The 23,609-nt window shown below is 44.1% G+C and overlaps 1 long non-coding RNA gene across 1 annotated transcript in view; it reads right to left on the bottom strand.

Moving 5' to 3' along the window:
* Positions 1 to 23,609, bottom strand: part of LOC130853699 (uncharacterized) — a 30,504-nt gene that overhangs the window by 189 nt on the left and 6,706 nt on the right. The window lies entirely within an intron of this gene.

Below are 23,609 nucleotides of genomic sequence, written 5' to 3' on the forward strand. Positions count from 1 at the left end.
TTTGCCAGGCACTCTGTTACATTAAAAGTACTTTATTATTTAATCTTCCAGACAACAATTTAGTAGTTGGAATTGGCCCAGGTTTTCAGATGAGAAACCTAGGCTCAGAGAGGTCAAGTAGCTTGCCAAAAGTCACACAGCCAGTATATGTGAGAGCTAGGAGATGGACCCAGGTCTGTCTGACTTCAAAGTCTGGGTTTGTTCTCCTTCACCAAGGCATTTCATACACTCACAGAACCTCTTGAGTTGGGAGGTATCTGGAAGGTCATTGAGATAAACCCTTGAAATAGTGCAGGAATCCCTTTTCCAGCATTCTCCATAAGTTGCAAAGATAAATGTGCCTGAAATCAAAAGCTGAAGCCTAGAAAGAAATAAGAGCAAGACTTCAGAATGCAGACAGAGGGCCTAAATAAGTGTAATAGATTTTGTTTCCATTTTATTAAAAAATTTAAATATATATTTATTGTGTGTATATATATATACATACATACATGGGATGGGGTGGCTATAATATTCTCAAGCGTGTGTGGTGTAATGAAAAGAGATTCAGAGGAATGTTGCTTTCTTAAAACACCTTCCCACACCAGAAAGATACGTTCAGGTAAAAAGCCCCATCTCAATACTGGAGACAGTTCCCTACATGGAATGAGGGTAGGTGACCGGCCACAGGCCACACAGCCACGCAGTGGCCAAGCTAGAAACAGGCCTGAATGCTGTGTGTCCCAGCTGTGCCTCTGCGCTGCTTGTCCTCGCCACCTCACAGTTCGTCCCTCGTCATGACTAGTTCTGTGTGAATTTGGTAAGGAAACCCAAAACCGGGTTTCAGTTTTCATTACATACTGGAAACTTGGCCTGAGATCACTAAAAAGTTCACTGTGGTTTGTGAACCTTTCAAGCAGATGGAGCCAGGTTTCTGCCATGTGCCTGCCCCGGTGCTGCCAGGAGGGATTTATGGGTCTGAGCGGGAACCAGGTACAATTCCATCGCCTCAGCAGTGCCATGTCCCAGGTACAGGCCGGCCTGGGGTGACACCGGCAGACCGGGAGCCTCTGCAAATCACAGCTGCGGCGGAGTTTCTCTCCACTCCACCCAGGGAGAGAGAAAGAAAAGGAGGGAATGATTTAGGAGGTGTGCATGTTCATTTGCAAACAAAGTTATGGAAGTTACTGGTGAGATTTATCTTGGTAATTAACTGATAATGACTGTGTAAAGCTGCTTGAGTTGGAATTCCTGGAAAATACTAGAGGGACTGAGGCCCTTTTGAGAAATGTCTTATTGTTTCCCATTTTCAGAAACAATTTGGGTTTCTGTAGGACTTTATATCCACTAACGAGCAACTCCTGAAAGCACCCGTGTAAGGCAGGCCACTGGGCCAGGACATCTGTGCAGACCCCAAAGATGGGCTGTCTCTGGGCAGGGCCTGTATTAGCTCACCCTGCTCCTGCCCCAGGCCAGCGAGGGAAGGTCAAGAAGATGTCCTTCAAATGTCATGGCCAAGTAGGGAATGTCCTGTTTTGTTTTAAATCCTTAAGACCCTCTGTGCCACCAGTTTGAAATTATCCAGTTTAATTGAGGGACTTAGAGGAATTCTGAAGAAACCAGGTTCAAAGACCATTCAAAGAGCTTGCAAGAATTCAAGTTCAAATTACCATGGAAAACAGAAATGGCTCTCTTCCCTTGCTGGCTGGCAGTGGTGGCCGGAATATCCATGAGGCCGAGGAAAAGGAATAAATGAGAAAAATACTCTCTAAAATATTAAATATATCATAATATATATAAAAACACGTACAATATACTTCTATATATTATAGGTATATTTTAATTACATATAAGATATATAAATGAAATAAAACATGATATATTATGTAAGATATATATCATGCATTGCAAGATAACTTATTTTAATATAAATTATCTTATATTTAGAGAGAGGTTCACGTGTGTAAGCATGACATCTGTGCACTGTAATGAGGTACATCTCTAAAAAAATGGGCTGCGGTTTTCTTATTTTTCCCCTTTCCCTGAATGGTGGATGTCTAAATACATATGCGGTCCTAGGACTAAGAGTGGAGGAAACAGTTCTTTACTTGTGATGGTTTGACTTAAATTTTGGACTTCGTGATGGTTCAAAAGTGATATGCGTTCAGTAGAAACCGTCCTTCAGTTTTGAACTGCGATCTCTCCCCAGGCTAGCAGTTTGTTTTGTTACATAATCCTCCACCGTCTCTGGCGAGGCCAGGCAGCGAGCCACAGCTCTGGGTCAGCCCCGCCATCACACGGGTTCACCACTGACACACTTACAACCATTCTGTCCCCAGACGACCATTCTGGTTTTCACTCTGAGTGCAGTATTCAGTAAACTGCATGAGCTATTCAACACTTGATCATGAAATAGGCCTCGTGTTAGATGATTTTGCGCAACTCCAGGCTAACGTAAGTGTTCCAGGCACCTCTAGGGTGGGCTGGGTTAAGCCATGATGTTTGGTGGGTTAGGTGTGTAAATACATCCTCTACTTACAGTATTTTCAATTTCTGATGGATTTATAGGGACGTGACCCCATTGTTAGTCAAGGAAGATCCGTATTTTGAACGTTCAAGGGGCAGCTTACTTATGGGAAGTGCTGAAAACTCAGCTTTTTAAAATGTTTGTCCCCTTTCAGGGTTTTAAATCACTCTTTCCATTCTCGCGGCCATATGCGCGGGCTTGCGGTGTGTCTGTGTGTAAGCTGAGGACAGGGACCAGCCAGGACGGGTGGTCAATGATGGTGCACCTTGATTCAGTGAAGGGGGGTAAGGGCCGACCCTTCCCGACACATCATTGGGGTTGGTATCTGTTGTCGGCATCTCTGAACAAACCTCCTGGTGCAGGGGAGCCGGTGAGGCACGCTAGCTCTGTGGGGTCCCCTGGCAAGCACCCCTGTAGTATTGAGAGCAATAAGAGGGCCAAACAGGAGGCAGCATGAGGACTTCAGAGGGGCCTCTTTTAGAGGCTGTGACAGGTTGAGGAAAGTTCAGAGGGAAGAGGAGGTGGTCTTGCTGGGTCCTGAGGCAAACCTAGGACTAAGGAGAGAGAGGAGAAATGGGTCCAGGAATCAGAGCTCAGATGGGCAGGCTGATGCCCTGCTAACATGCCCATTCAATGTGTGGTGAATGCCAAACGTGCTCACAGACTCGACATACTTAATGCCTTCAAAATACCAAGAGAAAATAATCTACATTAATTACTGTTTCATCACGTCTGAAAGTGTAACATGCTAAAGTACCAACCGTGACTGAACTTAGCTCTTGCGTAACCATCTGTCAGAGTGGAAGGTGGGAGCTTTGAACGGGCCGGGTGTAGCGGGAAGGGGGTCTGGGGTCCGCAAGGGGGCAATGCAGCCCTGGGCTGAGGGCGGGTGACCTTCATTCTCTGGAGGGCATACGTGTTATAAATGTAAAGGGAGAGAAAACTGGGGAACTGGGAAGATGTTTTAAGTGACTCATTACTGAAGATCCATGCTCAATCCAGACAGTTACAGCAACACACACCTTCTCTTTCTGGGGGTCCCTAGATTGTGTCCTCTACAAATATAGGTCTCCTACATCCAGCTGACTTAACAGTCTGTGCTCCCATGGACTTTCCTCTGCCATTTCCTGGTTGTCCTGCTGTTTTCTTGAGACTAAAGTGACATTGGAGAATTTGAAGGTGATGGAGATTTAACCAAGGCTTTTTGATTAGAATACGAAGTGTATATATATATATATATGCTTTTTTTTTTTTTTTTGGCCACAGCATGCAGCATGCAGGATCCTAGTTCCCTGTCCGGGGATCAAACCCGTGCCCCCTGCTTTTGGAGCTGGGAGTCTTAACCACTGGACTGCTAGCCAAGGAAGTCCCTGGGAAGTATATTTTGAAGATAATTGCTTGCTGGGAATTTCCAGAGGTGAGCTGAATTATCACATTACATTTTGTATAATTAGTTACCTTTTTCCTATATATTTTTCCTTCCCTTGCTTAGCTAATTCTGGTTCTTCCCAAAGGATGTTCACCTGAAAAAATGACAGCTAATGATTCAAAAGAAACAGGCCAAACTCTTGGTTCTTGAAAGACTGGAAACCAAAGTTATCTTTCAGGACTATCCAAAGTCATATGACAGAAGACAGGATTAAAAAATGTCAAGCGGGCACCTGGACACACAAACACACTCTTACAATGGAGACCACTCATCGGAAACTTACCAGGTGACTGACCCTTCATTGTGCAGACTGCACACGTGAACGTGTTTGATAATGGAATAAATGAACAACAGCAGAGATGGGCTGCAGGGATTGGATGGCCGGCTCCTCTTTTTCCCTCACCCCGGCCCCCATTGACCTTTTCACTGCTTCATGCTCTATTTTAGCAAATGCGTCAAAGATGTAAATATCAGGTTTTCACCAATCCCTCCCAAATTACATTATTATCTGTGTGCTTTCTCCTATGCCTACAAGATAGCTTTACTCAATTCATTCATAACGTGAGAAAGAGAGAGAGCTCCGTCCCCGCTGGAGGGCTGGGCAGCCTGGGTACATCACCACATCTCCTGGTCCTGGTTCCCACATCAGTTACATTCATTCTCTGGAGGAGTTCATGGAGTTGTGTCCCCCCAAAAGATATGTTGAGATCCTGACCCCCAGTACCTGTGAATGTGACCTTCTTTGGAAATAAGGTCCGTGCAGATGTGATGGAGGTAAGATGAGGTCACGATGTTGCAGGTGTGTCCTTGATCCGATGTGACTGGTGTCCTTGTAAGGGGAGAAGAAACACCCACCAAGACAGACACCACGGGCTGAAGGCCACGTGGTGACGGAGAGAGAGAGATAAAGTGCCACAGCTACAAGGTGACGACTGCTGGATTCGCCAGAAGCTACATGAGACAGGAAGAACTCTCTACAGGCCCTGTCTGACCTTGACCTCAGACTTTGAATTTCCAGAGCCAAGAGACAATGGGTTCCTGTTGTGTGAGTCACCCAGGTGAGGGGCTTTGTTACGCCGGCCCCAGCAAACCTATGTGGGGGGTGCTGTGGGGGAGCTGTTGAAGACCCTGCCGTTTGAAATCAGATCTGAACTTGAGTCAAGTTTCAGTGACTTACTAGCTGATGATTTGAGGCAGATTTCTCTCTGAGCCTCATCCTTTCCTAAGACCTAAGTGGTCCAAGTAAGGGGAATAATAAGACTAACCTTGCAGGGCTATTGTGGTAATTAAATGGGATACATATGTATGTCAGTTAGGAAAGGTTTTTAAAAAATTTATTTTATTAAAGTATAGTTGATTTACAGTGTTGTATTAATTTCTGCTGTACAGCAGTGACTCACTTTTACATATATATATATATTCTTTTTTATATTCTTTTCCATTATGGTTAATTACAGGATATTGAATATAGTTCCCTGTGCTATACAGTAGGACTTTGTCGTTTATCAAACCTATATATAATAGTTTGCATCTGCTAATCCCAAACTCTCAGTCCATTCCCCCCTCTGCCCCCCACCCCCTTGGCAACCACAAGTCTGTTCTCTATGTCTGTGCATTTGTTTCTTTTCATAGATGAGTTCATTTGTGCTGTATTTTAGATTCCACATGTAAGTGATATCACATCACATTTGTCTTTCTCTGACTGACTTCACTGAGTATGATAATCTCTAGGTCCATCCGTATTGCTGCAAATGGCATGATTTCATTCTTTATTATGGCTGAGTAGTCTTCCGTTGTACATATGAATTACGTTGTGTTTATCCATTCATCTGTTGATGGACAATTAGGTTGCTTCCATGACTTGGCTATTGTAAATAATGCTACTATGAACATAGGGGTGCATGCATCTTTTCATATAAATTTATTTATTTACTTATTTGTTTATTGGCTGCATTGGGTCTTTGTTGCTGTGTGCGGGTTTTCTCTAGTTGTGGTGAGTGGGGGCTACTCTTCACTGTGGTGCGTGGGCTTCTCGTTGTGGTGGCCTCTCTTGTGGAGCACGGGCTCTTGGCATGCAGGCTTCAGTACTTGAGGCATAAGGGCTTATCTCTTCAAATTGTAGTTTTTTCCGGATATTTGCCCAGGAGTAGGATTGCTGGATCATACGGTAGTTCAATTTTTAGGTTTTTGAGGAAACTCCATATTGTTTCACATAGTGGCTGCACCAATTTCCGTTCCCACCAACAGTGTAGGAGTGTTCAGTTAGGAAAGTTTTTATTGAAATGAACGAAACTCAACAGGACTAAGTAAAAATGGGATTTTGGTGTAAGAATCATGGGACGTCTTGCAGAACCCAAGTATGCGAAGGTAGCTCGGTCTCAGGTGTGACCACTGACCAGCTCTTCTCCATCCATCATCCCTGCCCCTCCCCCCACCCATGCACACCTGCTTCTTCCTCCCTCTCTCTCTCTCTCCCTCCCTTCAGACCAGCAGCCTCCACTTTTCCAGTCTTCTAAACTTGACCTCTTACAGCTTCAGCCACCAGAAAGTAACTCATCTGAGCCACGCTTGGTTTCCAAACCCAAAGTCCAATGGAAGGGACTTAATGGCCCACTTGAGGTGAGATGACCCTCATCCTCACTCCAACCAGCTGTGCCCAGGGAGTTTGTCTCCCTAAACATGTTGGTTAGGGATGAATTGTGATGAAAATTGCAGGCGACAACATATAAAATTGCTTTGAGAGCTGGGGCAGAGGTAAAGAGCATTCTCTTGCATCTTTCTTCCTCTCACTCCCTCATCACTTCCCCAATCCTTCCCGACATCCTTCCCGCCTTCCCGCTCTCTACCCAAATCCGTTCCAGGTTCAAGTCCTCATGTACATCTCCCCTTTCCAGAAGCTCCCTCCAACTACCTGCACCCACACAAGTTTCTTCCTTTTTTCATCTCTGTTACCCTTACACTTATTTTCATATACCTTAGCCCTAAACTGTCTTCTGATTGGACCCGAGTCTAGATTCTAAGCAACACGAGGGCAGGAGGCCGGCCTTAGTGGGCTCAGATTCCCTCTACTGTTTAGGACACCTCCAGGCATTAGGAGCCACTGCCACCGTCTTGTCAACTCTGTGGGGGACAGCAGTGCTGCCTGCAGGCTGCTCCCCTCCACCCGCCTGGACCTCCAGAGAGGCTCACGGTGAACAGGACAAAAGCCCTGATTTCTAGAAACCAGAAGATTTAGACGGAGTTGCTATTCCTCTAGGTCTGAGAGCCCCAAATAACCTCAGGAAGTAACCAAATCACCCCTCTGCACCCTGTTTCAACTCCAGGCTGTTGGGGTTTCTGTCTTCCTGAAGTCCTGGATCCACCAACCCTTTCCTAAGCCAGCTAGGGGCACCTGCAGCCTGTTTTCTACCATCGCTCAGGTTTAGTCTCACTTAGGAAGCCTGGGCAAGCCAGGTGGATGCCCACCCTGGGCTGATACTGACTTTGGGTCAAGCTGGGAGATGTGATGGAGGAGCTTTGTTATGAGGACAGCAAATTAGGACCTTTAACAAGAGGAGGCAAAGTCTTGCCTGGAAAGAAAAGAGCACATCGTAGAGGAAAGAGGGCTTCGGAGACTTTCAACCTGAGAAGGCAATCGGGCCCATCCCCAAATGTAACCCCATATAAGGACAATGCTACACATGAAAAGATGCTCAATAGCATTAATTATTAGAGAAGTGCAAATCAAAACTACAGTGAGGTATCACCTCACACCGGTCAGAATGGCCATCATTAAAAAGTCTACAAATAACAAATGCTGGAGAGGCTGTGGAGAAAAGGGAACCCTCCTGCACTGTTGGTGGGAATGTAAATTGGTACAACCACTATAGTGAACAGTATGGAGGTTCCTTAAAAAACTAAAAATAGAATTACAGTACAATCCAGCAATCCCACTCTTAGGCCTATCTGGAGAAAAAAATAATTTGAAAAGGTACATACTCCCCTATGTTCATAGCAGCACGATTTATAATAGCCAAGACATGGAAGCAACCTAAATGTCCACTGACAGATGAATGGATAAAGAAGATGTGGTACATATATACAATGGAATATTACTTGGCCTTAAGAAAGAATGAAATAATGCCATTTGCAGCAGCATGGACCATGCTAAGTGAAATAAGACAGGGAAAAACAAACACCGTATGTGATATCACTTATATATGGAATCTAAAATATGATACAAATGAATTTATACAGGAAACAAAAACAGACTTACAGATGTAGAAAACAGACTATGTTTACCAAAGGGGAGAAGGGGTGGGAGAGGGATAAAATAGGAGTTTGGGACTAGCAGATGCATAATACTATATATAAAATACATAAAAAACAAGGTCCTACTGTATAGCACAGGGAACTATATTCAGTATCCTGTAATAAACCATAATGAAAAAGAATCTGAAAAAGAACATGTATGTATAACTGAATCACTTAGCTGTTCACCAGACACTAACACAACATTGTAAATCAATTATACTTCAGTTAAAAAAAAAGAACAATACTAAACCTAAAATACAAGATATTCAAGCATGCTGAAATTAAAATAGCTTCTTGCCAGATTTTCTTGTCTGCAAAATTCTACATATGTTCATTGAAGCTGAACTTTTGTTTCCTCTCTCCCTCCCTCTTTTTTTTCATTTCTCCCTTCTTCCCTCCTTCCCAACCCTCTTTCTTTTTGTCTCTGCTATTTCCCTATGCAAGAGCATAAGCAACTTATGGAGAATGCTGGAAAAGGATTCCTGCATTATTCAGGGTATTTACCTACATCACCTCCCAGACCCCTCCCAACTGGGAGATTCTCTGAGTCTGTGAAATGCCTTGGTGAGAAGAACAAATCCAGGCTGTGAAGTCAGACAGATCTGGGTCCATCTCCTAGCTCTCACCTTTGCTGGCTGTGTGACTTCAGGCTAGCTACTTAACCTCTCTGAGCCTAGGTTCCTCATCTAAAAACCTGGGCCAACGCCAAAATCATGGCTCTAAGGATTAAATGAAAAAATATTTATAACACATACAGCAAGGATAGAAATGGAAGGATGAGTCAGAAAATCTACTGCTGGGGAAGCTGGGAGAGAAGCTGCCTAAGGAGAGAAGCCAGGGGCTCCAGGGTGTGGCATGCTGTGTGTATGAGAGAGTGAACCAGTTCCCTTGGCCGGCGCCCAGGTGCCCAGACGGTCCAGCACCGCTGCTCAGAGGAGCTCCTTGGGTGAGTTCATTTCCCAGGGCCTGGCTTCTGTCTCCCTGTCCTTCTGTCCCCTGGATATTCATGAACAACCCAAGTCTGTACTGGGACTTTTGCCACCACCGTGCTGTCCGACTGAGGTGCACACAACCCCGGTATACGGTGATTTCTCCCGGGCTTTGCCACCTCTAACTTAACTGCATTTATCCCCCGACCATCCCATTGGGACTTTCTGACTGCTTTATTCACTCATCCATGTATTCCACAAACATTCTGGGGGGGCTCTACAGGGTGCCAGACCCTGTGCCAGGGCTCTGAGAATCCCAGGCATGTGTGCCCATCTATCTGCTGCTGCCTGTCAGCTCGGGAGTAACCCCCACCCTCGCAATCGTCCCTCCCTTCCCCCAGGCTGTCTGCTGAGACGCAGGGGGCCCGACCCCCTGCTAGGAGCCCATCCTGACACTCATAAATTTGTTGATTAAATGAACACATAGAAAAGGACTTTTTTTTTTTAATTAGTACTCCTTCCAGATCCCCAGCCCCCTTTCAGAACTGATGTCATCAGATTACTCTGCACAGTGATGAGTTAAATGCTGGTGGCTTGAGGATGGTGCAGAAGCTAGTTTCCCAGCTCTCAGGCAGCCATTACCAGCACCTCTGAGAGTCTCTGCTTTTCAAGTATCCCTAGGGCTTAAAAACGCTAATTCAGGCTCTCCTCCTATTCCTGTAATAATACTTAGCACTCATGTCCCGCTACAGACAATCAGTTCAACGGTACCCACACCCCCTAGAAAGGTGGGTCCCCTATTAGCACTGTGTTGTAAGTGAGCAGCTATGGGGTGACGGGGTTTGGCTAAGGCACTCAGGTTTCATCTGAAATAGTCATCTCGGCTCCTGCCTGGGAGCTATATGCTGTCCTCTCAGAGGGCAAACATGCAGCATCTCCCCAGGACCCCAGCCCACAGAGGCTTGGCAGGAGGAGGCTGGGCCCCTTATTTCCCAGAGGCAAAAAGAAAATCGCGACAGAGATGAGAAAGAACGATCAACTGTACGTGCAATTAACCATGTAAATTGGGAAACACTCAACTACAGATCCATGGACTCAAAATAGCAAATTTTCCAACAACGTTGAAAAAAGTTGATGAACACTGCAAGGCTGTTGCACGTGGGGGGTGGGGGGAGGTGTCCCAGGTTAGGAGAAGCAGTCTGCCTGAAGCAGGCATGGGGCCAGATCACCTGGGGTGGTCCAGAGCTGAAAAGCCCACATCTCTCACCTGGTGGCCCGGGAAAAATGAGACACTCCACGTGTCCCAAAGCATCCCCCATCCTGTTCTCCTCCCTCCTCATAGGCGGCAAGACACATTGTTTCCAGGCAGAGAGGAGAGGAAGGAGGCAAGGGGCTGGAGAGGCAGAGGCTCTGGAGAGATACCCAGGGAGCCCTTGGTTACCACCTCATCAAACTGTGAACAGTCCTGCCCCAAGCCCACCTGGGCCCTTAGTGTGTAGACACTGAAAGAACTAGAAATATTCTAACTCAATCCCCTCCTTTTTCAGTTGCAGAAACTGAAATTCAAAGCATTTAAATGACTTGCGGAAGGTCATCCACTTAATTAGTCCTGAGTTATATTTTTCATATTAATAATATTATCAAGATTATCATTATTATTTTTTGCCTTGCCCCGGGGCATATAGGATCTTAACTCCCTGACCAGGGATTGAACCGTGCCCTCTGTGGTGGAAGCACAGAGTCTTAACCACTGGACCACCAGGGAGGTCCCCATCAAGATTATTAATAAAGTTGCAAAGGATGTCAGATGACAGTTGACTCAGCAAACATTATTTTGCTCAAGTAAAACAGATATGGAAGTATAATGGTGAGAGGGGACAAAATTAGTGGAAAAGCAAAAATAAGGAAACAGAGAGGCTGCAGTAGAGCAGCATTTTGACCCAGAAAGCAAACGTGTTTCTTGTCTCCGCATGTGTTTGTAGGGTTCTGGGCAATTCAATGTAGTGTGAGCGCCTGAGTGTTTTTTGACCAAACGAGACTTAGGATTCCTGGTTTAGTCCCTGCAAACTTTTTGTATCATCTTAAGTAAAAACAGCAAAAAAAATCCTTATGCCACTTGACTTTGCACTGCCTGACTTACTTGCCTAGAAACTGGAAACTTTATCTCGTTCTGAAGATGCAAGTCAGAGCCACAAAATGCTGAAACCAGCGTGTGGAACAGGCGATTCTGGAGAGGCGCCTTGAGAGTCAGGCAGGGCTCTTCCCAAGGTCATGGCTGAGTTCCAGGGGTCTTTATGGTAAGATGATGGGGTGCTGCTCCAAGAATCCACACTCGCTGTTCTAACTAGGAGCAGCTCTGCAGATGCTCTAAGGCTGCCTCCATCTCTGTCAAAAATCCTGAAATGGCAAAAACTAAGCGCTCAGTTTGACTGAGAAAAATAAAAGTTCCCCTTCTGAAACTGCTTGCTAGTTATTCCAGGGACATTCTTCCTGTCAATCTTTTATTAATTATTCAGGGGAAGTGATTCTGTAAAGCAACACACAGGGAAATGATTCATCTGACATAACTTCCTCCGTTTTCCATCCAACTGAAACAATTCCAAAAGCCTCCACTAGCCATCAAGTTGGGAGAAAACTAAACTGAATGGCCTCCAAACACACCGCCACATCCTGAGTCAAGGTCCCCAGCAGAAGCACCCGCCCTGGGGACATCCTGCATTCCTTCCCCTCCCCAGGTATTTATAAGAAGAACGGATTCTATGAATATATTCTAATATATAACTGAATCCATTTTAATAACCAATGACAAAAATTATGGATAAGAACATCCCAGAATCTTAAATATATATTTAAAAGACTGAAAACACTATAAATTATAGCTGTGTAAATTCTAAACCACTATTCCATAAGACACTTAAAATATTAACAAAAATGGGCTAGCATGTTATTACATAATTAGACAGTTATTATCAATTCGTGTCATCTTACTGTAATCTATGCCCATTACGTATTACATGTCATCTTAACTATAGATATAGACTATCTTACTATTTCCTTTTGGGCTTTTTGGCCACGCTGCGTGGCATGTGGGATCTTAGTTCCCTGACCAGGGATCGAACCCACAACTCCTGCATTGGAAGCGAGGAGTCTTAACCACTAGACTGCCAGCGAAGTCCCTATCTTACTATTTCTAATATTTTAGTTTTTTCTTTCCTCTTCCTCACTAATTTTCTTTCCTGAAAGATGCGTATGCATACCCCACCCATACACATCTTTTTCTAATTGAATTCAATCAGATGGACATCTGGGAGGCAGAGACAGAAGGTTACAAAAGTGGGATTGTTTTTCAGCTTTATTGAGGTATACTGATAAATAAAATTGTAATGTATTTAAAGTGTACCATAAATCAACTATACTTCAATAAAATAAATTTTAAAACAGTAAAAAATAAAAAAAATAAAGTGTACCACAGGATGATTTGAAAGGATTCCACAATTGAGTTAATTAATACACCCATCACTTCACACATTTACTTTTCTTTTTTTTTTTGGTGATAGCACTTAAATTGTTCTCTCTTAGCACGTTTCTATTATACAATACAGTATTATCAACTACAGTCACCATACTATATGTTAGATCCTCAGACCTTATTCATCTTATAATTGAAAGGCTGTGCCCTTTTTGCTATCCTCTCCCCATTTCCCTCCCCGCCGAGTCCTGGCAAGCATCATTCCACTCTCTGTTTCTATGCAGTCAGCATTTTGTTTCTGGTTTTGTTTTTGTTTTTTCCTTTTTCCTTTAGATGCCACATACAAGTGATTTTACGCGGTATCTGTCTCTGTCTGGCTTATTTCACTTAGCAAATTGTAGGATTTCCTTCTCTTTTAAGGCTGAATAAGATTCCATGGTGTGTGTGTAGACCACATTTTCTTGATCCATTCATCCATCGAAGGACACTTAGGTTGTTTACATAACTTGGCTATTGTGAATAACACTGCAATGAAAATGGGTGTACAGCTATCTCTTTGAAATGATTTTGTTTCCTTTGGGTACATATTCAGAAGTGCCATTGCTGGATCCGATGGTAGTTTTTTTTTTTAGAATTTCCTGAGAAATCTCCATACTGTTTTCAATGACAGCTGTACCACATCAACAGTGAAGGAGGGCTCCCTTTACTCCACATTCTCACCAGCATCTGTTATCACCTGTCTTTTTGATAATAGATATCTTAACAGGTGTGAAGTGATGTTTCATTGAGGTTTTGATTTGCATTTCCCTGATGATTAGTGATTGGAGCATTTTTTCATGTACCTGTTGGCCATGTGAATATCTTCTATAGCAAAATGTCTAATCGGGTCCTTTTCCCGTTTTTAAAATTCCGTTATTCGGTTTTTTGCTATTGAGTTGTGTGAGTTCCATGTATATTTTGGATATTAACTCTTTATTGGATATATGGTTTGCAAATATTTTCCCCCACCCCGCAGGTGCCTTTTCATTTTGTTGATGATTTCTTTTGCTGTGCGGAAGCTTTTTAGTTTGATATAATCCCACTTGTTCATTTTTGCTTTTGTTGCCTTTACTTTTGGTGTCAAATCAAAAAAATCATACCTAAGACTGATGTTAACCAGCTTTCTGTCTATATTTTATTCTAGAAGTTTTATGGTTTCAAGTCTTATATTTAGGTCTTTAATCCATCTTGGGTTGATGCTTGTGTATGGTGTAAGATAGGAGTCCAATGTCATTCTTTTGCATGAGGATATCTAGTTTTATAGCAGCATTTACTGAACAGGCTATCTTTTCCCCTATTGTATATTCTTGGCGCTTTTCTCAAAAATTAATTAACCATAGGACTTTCTAGGTGGCACAGTGGTTAAGAATCTGCCTGCCAATGCAGGGACATGGGTTCGATTCCTGCTCCAGGAAGATCCCACATGCCGTGGAGCAACTAAGCCCGTGCACCACAACAAAAGAGTTGAGCCCATGTGCCACAACTACTGAAGTCCATGCATCTAGAGCCGGTGCTCTGCAACAAGAGAAGCCATGGCAGTGAGGAGCCCATGCACCACAACAAAAGAGTAGCCCCCACTCTCCACAACTAGAGAAAGCCTGCAGTCAGCAATGAAGGCCCAACACAGACAAAAAAAAAAAAAGATGAATTGACCATATGTGCATGTGTTTATTTCTGGGCTGTCTATTCTGTTCCATTGATCTATGGGTCTGTCTTTAATGCCAATACAATACTGTTTTGATTACTGTAGCTTTGTAATATACAGGTAACCCTTGAACAACACAGGTGTGAATTGCATGGGTCCACTTATACACAGATTTTAAAAATAGATACATATTGCAGTACTACACAATCTGATCCCCAGTTGGTAGAATCCGAGGATGTTGAACTGAGGAGGAGGGCTGACTGTAAATTTCTATGCAGATTTGGGACTGTGTGAGGAGCTGGCACCCCTAACCCTTGTGCGTTGTTCAAGGGTCAACTATAGTTTGAAATCAGGAAGTGGGGTGCCTCCAGCTCTGCTCTTTTTTTCTCAAGATTGCTTTGGCTTTTCAGGGTCTTTTGTGGTTCCATACAAAATTTAAGATGGTTTGTTCTAGTTCTGTGAAAAATGCCATTGGAATTTTGATAGGGATTGCACGGAATCTGTAGGTTGCTTGGGTAGCATGAACATTTAAACAATATCAGTTCTTCCAATGCATTTATTTGTTTCTTCCTCAATTTCTGTCATCAAGGTTATAGTTTTCAGTGTACAGATCTTTCACTTCCTTGGTTAAGTGTATTCCTATGTATTTTATCTTTTTTGATGTTATTGTCAACGGATTTGTTTCCTTAATTTCTTTTTCTGAGAGATTGTTGTTATTGTAGAGAAATGGAACTGATATTTGTATATTGATTTCGTATCCTGCAACTTTACTGAATTCGTTTATTATTTCTAACAATTTTTGGCAGAGTCTTTAAGGTTCTCTGTATATAATACCATGTCATCTGCAAACAGAAATAATTTTACTTCTTCCTTACAAAATACTTACAAGAGTATTCTTTTAAATGCACAAGCTGATTTCAAGGAAAGCACGTGGGTGAAAGACCATGACGCCGGGCCCACAATACAAGACTAAACACTTACTGCCCCTTCTCCGCAGTTGGTTGCTGGGTGTACTGAGTTTCAGGAGCATTTAAAAGAGAAGATTTCATCAGTCATTCAAAGGCATGGATTTTTAAATGCAATTACTGTATATAATTAGCTGTTTCATCTTCAGTGCCAGTGAATTTGGAATTTCATCTCTGATTGCACAAAATAGAATACTAAGCAGCTTACTCCATCGAAGGGCTGATGGAGTTGTTTATTGGTGGATGGATAATGCAGCCAAGTTCCTTACAGCCACAATGGACAAATGTCAGAGAGAAAAGGATGAAGAGGGGCTTCCCTGACAGTCCAGTGGTTAAGACTCTGCGCTTCTACTGCAGGGAGCACAGGTTCAATCCCTGGTAGGGGGACTAAGACCCCGCCTGCTCTCTGGCCAAAAAACCCACACACACACAAAAAAAAGGATGGAGAAAAGGTGTTGGATCTCATGAGAGGCTTAAGTATCTTTTAACTCGTATTGAAGACACAGTTCATGTGTCCTCTTTTGAAGACCCTTCCAGTGCCTTGCTCTTGTTGGGTGGACCCCATCACCACCCTCACCTCAAATACAGCATCTACCCCAGCTCCTTGATTGTCTCCCTGTCTGCTTTTCTTACAAGATTGTAAGCTCCAGGAGGGCAGGGGCCATGTCTCATTAAACTTTGTGTTTCCACCACAGAGCACAGTGCCTGGCATCCCATACATGAATAACTGGACGAGCTGCCAATTCAAATCAGCAAAGGGCAGATGTACAAAATCAGCAGTTTATTTAAATGGTTGTTTCTACGTCTCTAAAGAAAACCCAACCATTTAAATGATATCTACTCATTAGTCCTTTTCCAAGATAAACCTTCAGTAAAATGCATTTTTTTCCATAGGTTGGGTGGTCCCTTTCCAGCCCTATAGTCAAGCCCTTGTAATCACCACAGGAGAATTCACAGTGTCCTAGATTTGCTGTGACACAGCCCCTGTTTGCAGGCTGCCTGGTGGACCTCTGTGTACAGCAAGAATCAGTAAACTTGGGAGATGAGCCTGAGGTTGCTGGAGAGAATGCAGCCTCAATCCGCAAACTCAGATCACTACATAAATGACTTGATAACAGTATTTAAAAATATATGAATAAATGTAGGCCATCAAGTTCAAGTGAGGCTTCATGTATTGACCTTACTTCTAGTTTTGGTTTGTAGCCTGTCTATGAAGTTTCTTGAGTCATTACTAGGATGTAAGCTTCCTGAAGATAAGAAATATCTATGTTGTTCAAAGCTATATGCTCAGTAAACTCAGCAGCGCCTGGATAGTATACATTTCTGAAAAATACTTCCTGAGTGACTGAATTCATACTTGCAGGTACACTAGGCTAGAAGCTGGCTATTTAAAAAATTGTGAGCTACTTTCTTGTTTCCAAGAATAAAATTTCAATAGACTAACCACGAAAAGAGCATAGATACCATAGGTGTGAAAAGCTTTGTGGTTTTTCTTGTAATGAATTCATCCCCGAAGGCAACTCCTAAAATCTGTAGGGGACACAAAGAAAATCCCCCTCAAAACCTGCCCCAAGTAAAGGCTTTCCCTTGGCCCCACAGGAAATGCAGGGGTGCAGCCCAGCTCAGCCTGGGAGTGGTCCGGCCAAGTTAGTACAACAGAGACCCCCGAGGCAACACCACAGAGAAGATGTGACGGCAGATAGAAAAAGGGACATCCAGAAAAAGGGCCCCCCAGGCTGAACGAAGCGTCTCTATCTGCACGTGGAATGGATGTGTGTAGCTCGTGTGTGGTTTGTGAGTCCCCCGTATCCCTCCTGCTGCGGAAGTGAGAACAGCAAAAACAAAACAAAAACAAACAGAAACCTCGCTGTGGTTTCCGAAGACCAGGGTTTCCATAGGTGACCTGAGAGGTTTGTAATTTCCACATGAAGCTATTTGCCAAATGACTCATGCCAGGGCTGGAGGGAAGAAGCCTGATTTTCCCATCAGCCCCTTCTCCGTGGTCATGATGGCCAGAGAGACATTGGGGAACCAAAAAAGGGACATTACAGTTTTTCCTGTGCCCAGTGTCTCAGCCTCAGTCCCTTCTAGGGGAACCGAAAGCTCTGGATACGGGGTCGGTGTAGCTGATCCTCGGTGTGGTGGGTTCAGACCTCACCTCCGCAGGCACCTCTGCAGACACTAAAGGCCCCGCGGGAGCTGCAGGCAGCAGAGCACAGACTTAACAGAGTCAGGGCAAAAGCTGGGTCCCCCTGGCCTACATCCTGCCCATCGGTCACTCACCCTGTGTGCACGTGTGTGTGTCCATGAGTGTGTGTGCGCGCACGCGTGTGTGCCCGTAAGTGTGCAGGAGGAATGTTTGAGGAAGGAGAGGCAAGTCCAGGCCTAACGCTCAACAGTTACTCACTCTTCAACCTGAGACAAGTCCTTTAGTCCTAAGAATGTGTTTTCACCTCGAATAAGGTGATAGTGAAAAACACAAGGTTCTCTTCTCCTCAGAGAGCAGTCATGCCCTCTCTGGACTGCAGCCAGCCATGAGAACGTGCTCCCTTCTGACTCTGGTCCTTCTTTTCTCTCTTTTTCCCTGCAGCCGTGTCCATGATTGGAGTGCCTGGTAGAGCCGGATGCCCCAAGCTAGGGCTGTAGGCCATTGAAAGCAGAATTTGGGGCTCCCTGGAAAGGACAGGCTGGCTCCACCCTCCATAGGGGATTTATGCTAATACACAGCCCATTAAGGTGTAGGTCACCGGTGTTGTTTCCACCGGCTGGTCTCCTTGTCTGCAGCTGCCTCTTCTGTTCACCAAGCCCAGACACTGATGACCAAGGCATTCCCACCTGCTAGCCGAAAAGGTTTCTGCTTATAAAATGCCTTGTGAATTCTTTCTGGAAGTTCTCTAAGTGATGATAGCAACAGCCACTGAGGTGTATCGATCAGTTTCCTGCCAAGCACTTGGCCAAACACGCTGCAGACTTCTTATTTAATGCTTAAGACATTCCTTAAACTAACTGGTATTGTGTCCATTTTCCAGAGGCAGAAACTGAGGCTTACAGGTGACAAAATCCTGCCCAAGATCACATGCCCTTGTGTGGCAGAGCCTGGATTGAAACTCGGGGAGCTGGGACCCCAAAGTCCTTGTTCTGAATCGTAGTCAACAAGCTCAGCTAGCTAAGCACCATCTCATCTCCAAGGGACATGTGGAAAGGGAAGACGTGAAGGATGAGAAAACTGACTCTGGATGTACAAGTCCTGGGTGTGGGTTAACACGCCCCTTTCCACTGCCTTGTATGTGTCTTGTTATTTTCCCCTTTGGCTCCCAAGGGAAAGGGAGCAACAGTCTAGTTCAAGACTGTCTCAGCACCATCCAGGTTCTCTGCCTCTGGCCCTGCAGTGACCGCTGGGTTTCTCTTGCTGCCTCGCTAGTCCTGCCAGGGGACAAGTGCGGTCTGGCAGGTCCCAGTTAGTCCAGGGGGAGTGCAAACAGGAAAGCTCTCCTGTGGGTACCCAGTGAAGCAAGGAGAAGAGAGATGTGCCCAGGTGACCTCCCTGGAGTTGAACTCCATCCTTACTGCTCACATCCATGCTGCCCACAGCCTCAATGGTCCTCAAGCTTCACACTCCACTGGACAGGGCACTGAACACGGCAAAGAAGACCAGGGTCTGTCCCCCGGGCCCTGCCCCTGGAGGACTGCAGGCAGCTGTACTGAGAAGGGCACTGGCCGGGACAGAGAGACTGGTTCTTCTCCCAGGCCTGACACCAGCTTGGCCACACCAGCAAACTCATTCAGCTTCTCTGGATGTCTCATTCTTAAAATGAATGAGGAGCTTGGGTTTCGCTAAGTCTCTACAAATTCCTTTCAATGCTAAGACCCAGTGATTCTAAATCTCTCCCCTTCTGGGCAGCCCATTTCCATTCTCCTCCGGTGAACCAGAGGGGAGCTTCTTCAGTGAGGATGATGGCAGCCTTCCCAGGAGGCCAGGCACCAAGGACGCAAGGATTGCAGAACAGAAGGGGGATTGTTCCATCGGCTGCCAGGGGAGGAAGCAGCGGTCCCAGCAGCCCCAGCCCAGAGGCTGATTCCGGGCCCACAAAACTCTCAGGGCTCGTAGCGCGTTTCCAAAGGACAAGACCTGCGACCGCCAGGAGCTGGTGATGAAAGGCGCCCCTCCACAGTGGGGACCGATGCTCACACAGGCGGAAGTGGCTTTTCCCCCAGATACTCCATCATCGTCACTCATGATTAAGTGAATTTAATAACACTCCCCACCCCAACCAACCAAATGACTTCTCTCCAAATTGACAATGTTCCAACTGTTGACTTTGATTAACCGCTATCGCCCCTGCCTAACAATCCGGAGGGCTATCGTGCAGCGGGAAATAACTGAACTTAAGGAGCTCTGTTGACTCTTGCAGAGAGAGGAGGAAGGGATGTTAGCGTGAGGCTCCCTTCACCCACTGGGCTTTGGTAATCTTCAAAGTAAAATATTCCAAGATGAAAGTGGAGATCAAGTTACCCGCAAATAAAGATATGGGGAAAATGAGGAAATAGATACCACGTGGGCGACGGTTGACAAATCTTTCTTATCGGTGAGCAGGGCATGCTCAAGGTCACTGCCCACGCATTCTTCTGTCTCGCTGACTTTCCTAAAGCAAGATCAGAGAGCAAATCATAAATGGGGGCAAATTCCAGCCGGGTCTTTCAAGCAGCCATTTTGCTCTATGAAGTGCCACGAGGTAACAGGATAATTGGAGGGTCTGGATACGCGGGTGAGGGAATAAGAGCTTCTCCCAAGGATGAGAAAAGCAGAGAAGCAGCTCTCTGCACTAGACTGGCCGCCCTGTTTCTTCAAAAACAGGTCCTCTAACGTGGAGAAGCAGAAGTCGAAACCTTCAATCCCCTCGAATGTTTGGAAGGGAACAAAACACCTATTTCATGAAAGAAATTACATCTTGAAAGATCCCAGCCACAGGAGACACCAGCTGCTTGGTCACCTAAGTGTTTTTGGAAAAGGAAAAGAGCTATTCAGCATGAAAGATTCAGGAATGTCTGTTGACATATTAAGGAAACAACCTCAGGGGACAGCTGACAAGGCTCCAAGAAGCATTACCAAGGGAACCGTGACGCAAACGCGTTCCGTTTTCACAGGCTGGCCCGCGGCCAGGCTCCCTCGCCGGATGGCTGATGTAATGCGAGTCGCTATCTGGGTTAGCGTTGCTTGGATGTCAGCTTAAGCGGCTCAGTCAGCTGCAATCAATAGCAAGCTCCTTTTACAGAAGATAGTAAAGGAAAACATATGTATACACACACAGAGAGAGAACTCCAGATTCTGGTGTGCTCAAAACCTATACATTTTGCCAAAAACGGGGAAGGAAAAGAAAGGATGGTCCAATACAAACCTGAGACGCACCTAAACCCACTCAGGTGCCTTTCTGTGGAATAAGGCCAGTTGTCAACAAAAGATACTACTATTTCATAATACTAGGTTTTTTGTTTTTTTTTTAAAGCATAACTAAGGAATAGGCCTAATTCCCAGCTGAGCTAAATGAAGATGGAAGAAAACAGAAGACATTAAGGTGGGAATGTGAAAATAATGATTTTTTTCATTTTTGAGTAAATGGGCTGATTTCTTTTAAACCTCTGCGGAAAATACTGCTTTTGAGAAACTTCTATCTTCAAGACCACTGCTTTTCAATTATTTTAGAATAAATAAGAAGAGGAATTATGCAAATTTTAATCAGTCTTGGACTGAATGCTTATGTCAAGTGTCCTCTATAATGAGCTAAGGGGCCACTTTGCATTTTCTCTCTCGCAGCCATGGCAATTTTAACTGTCCAAGAGTGAAAAAGAAGAACCCACTTTAAAAACCCACTTCAATTATGCATATTCTTCTTTCTTTTGTAGGTTATACTTAGATGGAAGGAACCGATGTGGTCTTACCCAGAAGACCAACAGGAAAAACATCCTTGGTTCCAAGACTTTCAGTGTGTCAATAATAATAATAATAAAAAACCAGGGTGGGGGGGTGAGAGGGAAGGATGAACACTAGTGGAGATAGAGTTATTTTTAATAATAATTTGAGTTGCAAATAATGATGAAGACACAGCACATTAGATGCAGGAATAAATAAAGTTCACAAGGGTGGCAGTGACATGATAAAAATGACACATTATTCATCTTTCACATGTTTAAAACACTCCTTCTAAGGTAGGGGAGTTTGCTTTCCCAACCTAAAGGAAGTTTAAGCTTCGGGGAGTTTATAAACCACATAAATTTATATGAAAAGTTGATGCATATATACATATTTTTCTGGGAGGAAGGCTCCCACCTTTCGTTAAATTCTCAAAAGGGTCCAAAAGCTCCTCCAAGGTTAAAACTGATGCATTCTAAGGAGTTAAAAATCCTTCAGAAATTGGATCTCAATTATCCTTCACCTCCTAGTGAGATCATTTATTTACAGGTAGAGAAAGTGGGAAATTGAGAGGCTAAGTTGCTTGCCCAAGGTCAATGAAGTGACCCGGTCTATTATTATCTGTGACACTAGATCAGACGGTCCCCTTGCATGAGTTTCTGTGGCATGTCCATTAGTCAGGAATGTCCCTTTAAAGCACTGCTCACAAGGGAAGGACCAGAGGAAGTTCGGGATGCCTGCTGATGAGGTCAATTTCAACGCAACTGATACACCGCACTCTCCATCCTTTCCCATGCCCGCCCACTCTGCCCTCCCCACCCTCCTGCTACCCAGAGTCGCCTTCATTGAGGCCAAGGCTGAGGAGAAGACTTAACTGCAGTATTTCAACACTGCAACAGTCTCCCATGAGAATGTAATTTTAGTATCACCTTTCTTTGATAAGGCAATGTTTGCTTCAGAATCTTGAAACACTTCCTATCTGGCAGAAAGGATACAGAGCAGGAAACTAGGGCACACAGATAGGAGGGAACTTCCTAGCATTGTAGAAAATAGGATGCAAATTTAGTTCTCCAGACTCACAGCCCAGTCTGTTCTACATGGACTTAGAGCAGCTCAGGCTAGGAATTGAGCAAGTGCATTCTTTGAGTCTAATTCTTCCTGCCTGCAGGGAGGGGTCAGTCATGGGTGGCACAGGAAAGTCCTCAAGTTGGGGAGCTGAGAAAAGAGAGTAGACTGGAAGGCATGAGAGTGGAGATTTAAATATTCATATTAAAAACGCTAACATTTAATCTCAGTTTACCATTATAAAATAATATGTGTTCATTGTAGAAAATCTGGAAAAAACAAAAGGAAGAAGAGGGAGGAAAGAATATATATATCTGTAACTCCAGCTCTCCCATATATGATCCTAAATGAACAAATATCCTTGTTGTTAGGACCGGCTCCCCCTGTTTCTAACCGTGACCCTGAAGTCACAAACTCTTGGTTTCTTTGGGAGGAAAATGTGGAGGAAAACCTTTCCTGCATGCCTCGCAGTTTGTTACACAGCTCAGATAAGATTATGGATTTGAAAATGAGAAAACTCATTTGTAAATCACAAGTATCCATATTATCAATATAAAGAATTCATACTATTACCCTTAGAGGTTGCTTTGCCACCATTGTACTCACAGCTGCTAAAACTACCCCCCTAAAAACACTGCTTCTCATGCTCACTCCATGCCTTAGAACATACCATGGGTCCCTTTGCCCCTTTATTCAAACCCCAGTGTCCCTGGTCAGACTCGTCTCAATCCAGAACCCAGTCTTGTCTTTGGTGCCACAAACTGTGCTCTCTGACATCAATTCTACTCCATGCGAGTAAATGTTAACAACAGTGGCTCACAAATTATTTTATATTCTGAAACTGCTTTCCTTCATATGTGACATTGTAGCTCACCTTAAAATGCAGATCACTTGTAATGCTTCATTTCATTTCCATCAAAAGATGGCATGCTGACGGAAATGGATAACCTCCTCAGAGCTAGTTTTACACATGATCCTTATATGACATGTCACTTAAATTCACATCCGTCTTGTGATTTTCCCCTGGCAAACTTTTGTTTTCATTCCCTACATCCTTTTCTAAAATGCTTAAAAAATAGATTTTTACAAAACATGGGATACGAATGTCATTTGTTGTGTATGAATTTGCTAAGAAATCGGGTGTACCACAGCTGTTATTTTTTCCACATATCCTACTCAATCTGTCATGCATTTACTATGTTTTATAAATATGTGACATATTTGGAAATATATTGTTCACATATCTTTCATGTTTTCCATTCAAGGCAGGCTAAAAATATAGTATCAGTTTGTCAACATGGCTTGAAAAGACAAGATCTCCTCATTTGAAAATTGTGAGTCCAGAGTCCAGACCAGTCAGT

This window comes from Hippopotamus amphibius, chromosome 5 (genome assembly GCF_030028045.1).
Source record: "Hippopotamus amphibius kiboko isolate mHipAmp2 chromosome 5, mHipAmp2.hap2, whole genome shotgun sequence".
Lineage (NCBI taxonomy): Eukaryota > Metazoa > Chordata > Mammalia > Artiodactyla > Hippopotamidae > Hippopotamus > Hippopotamus amphibius.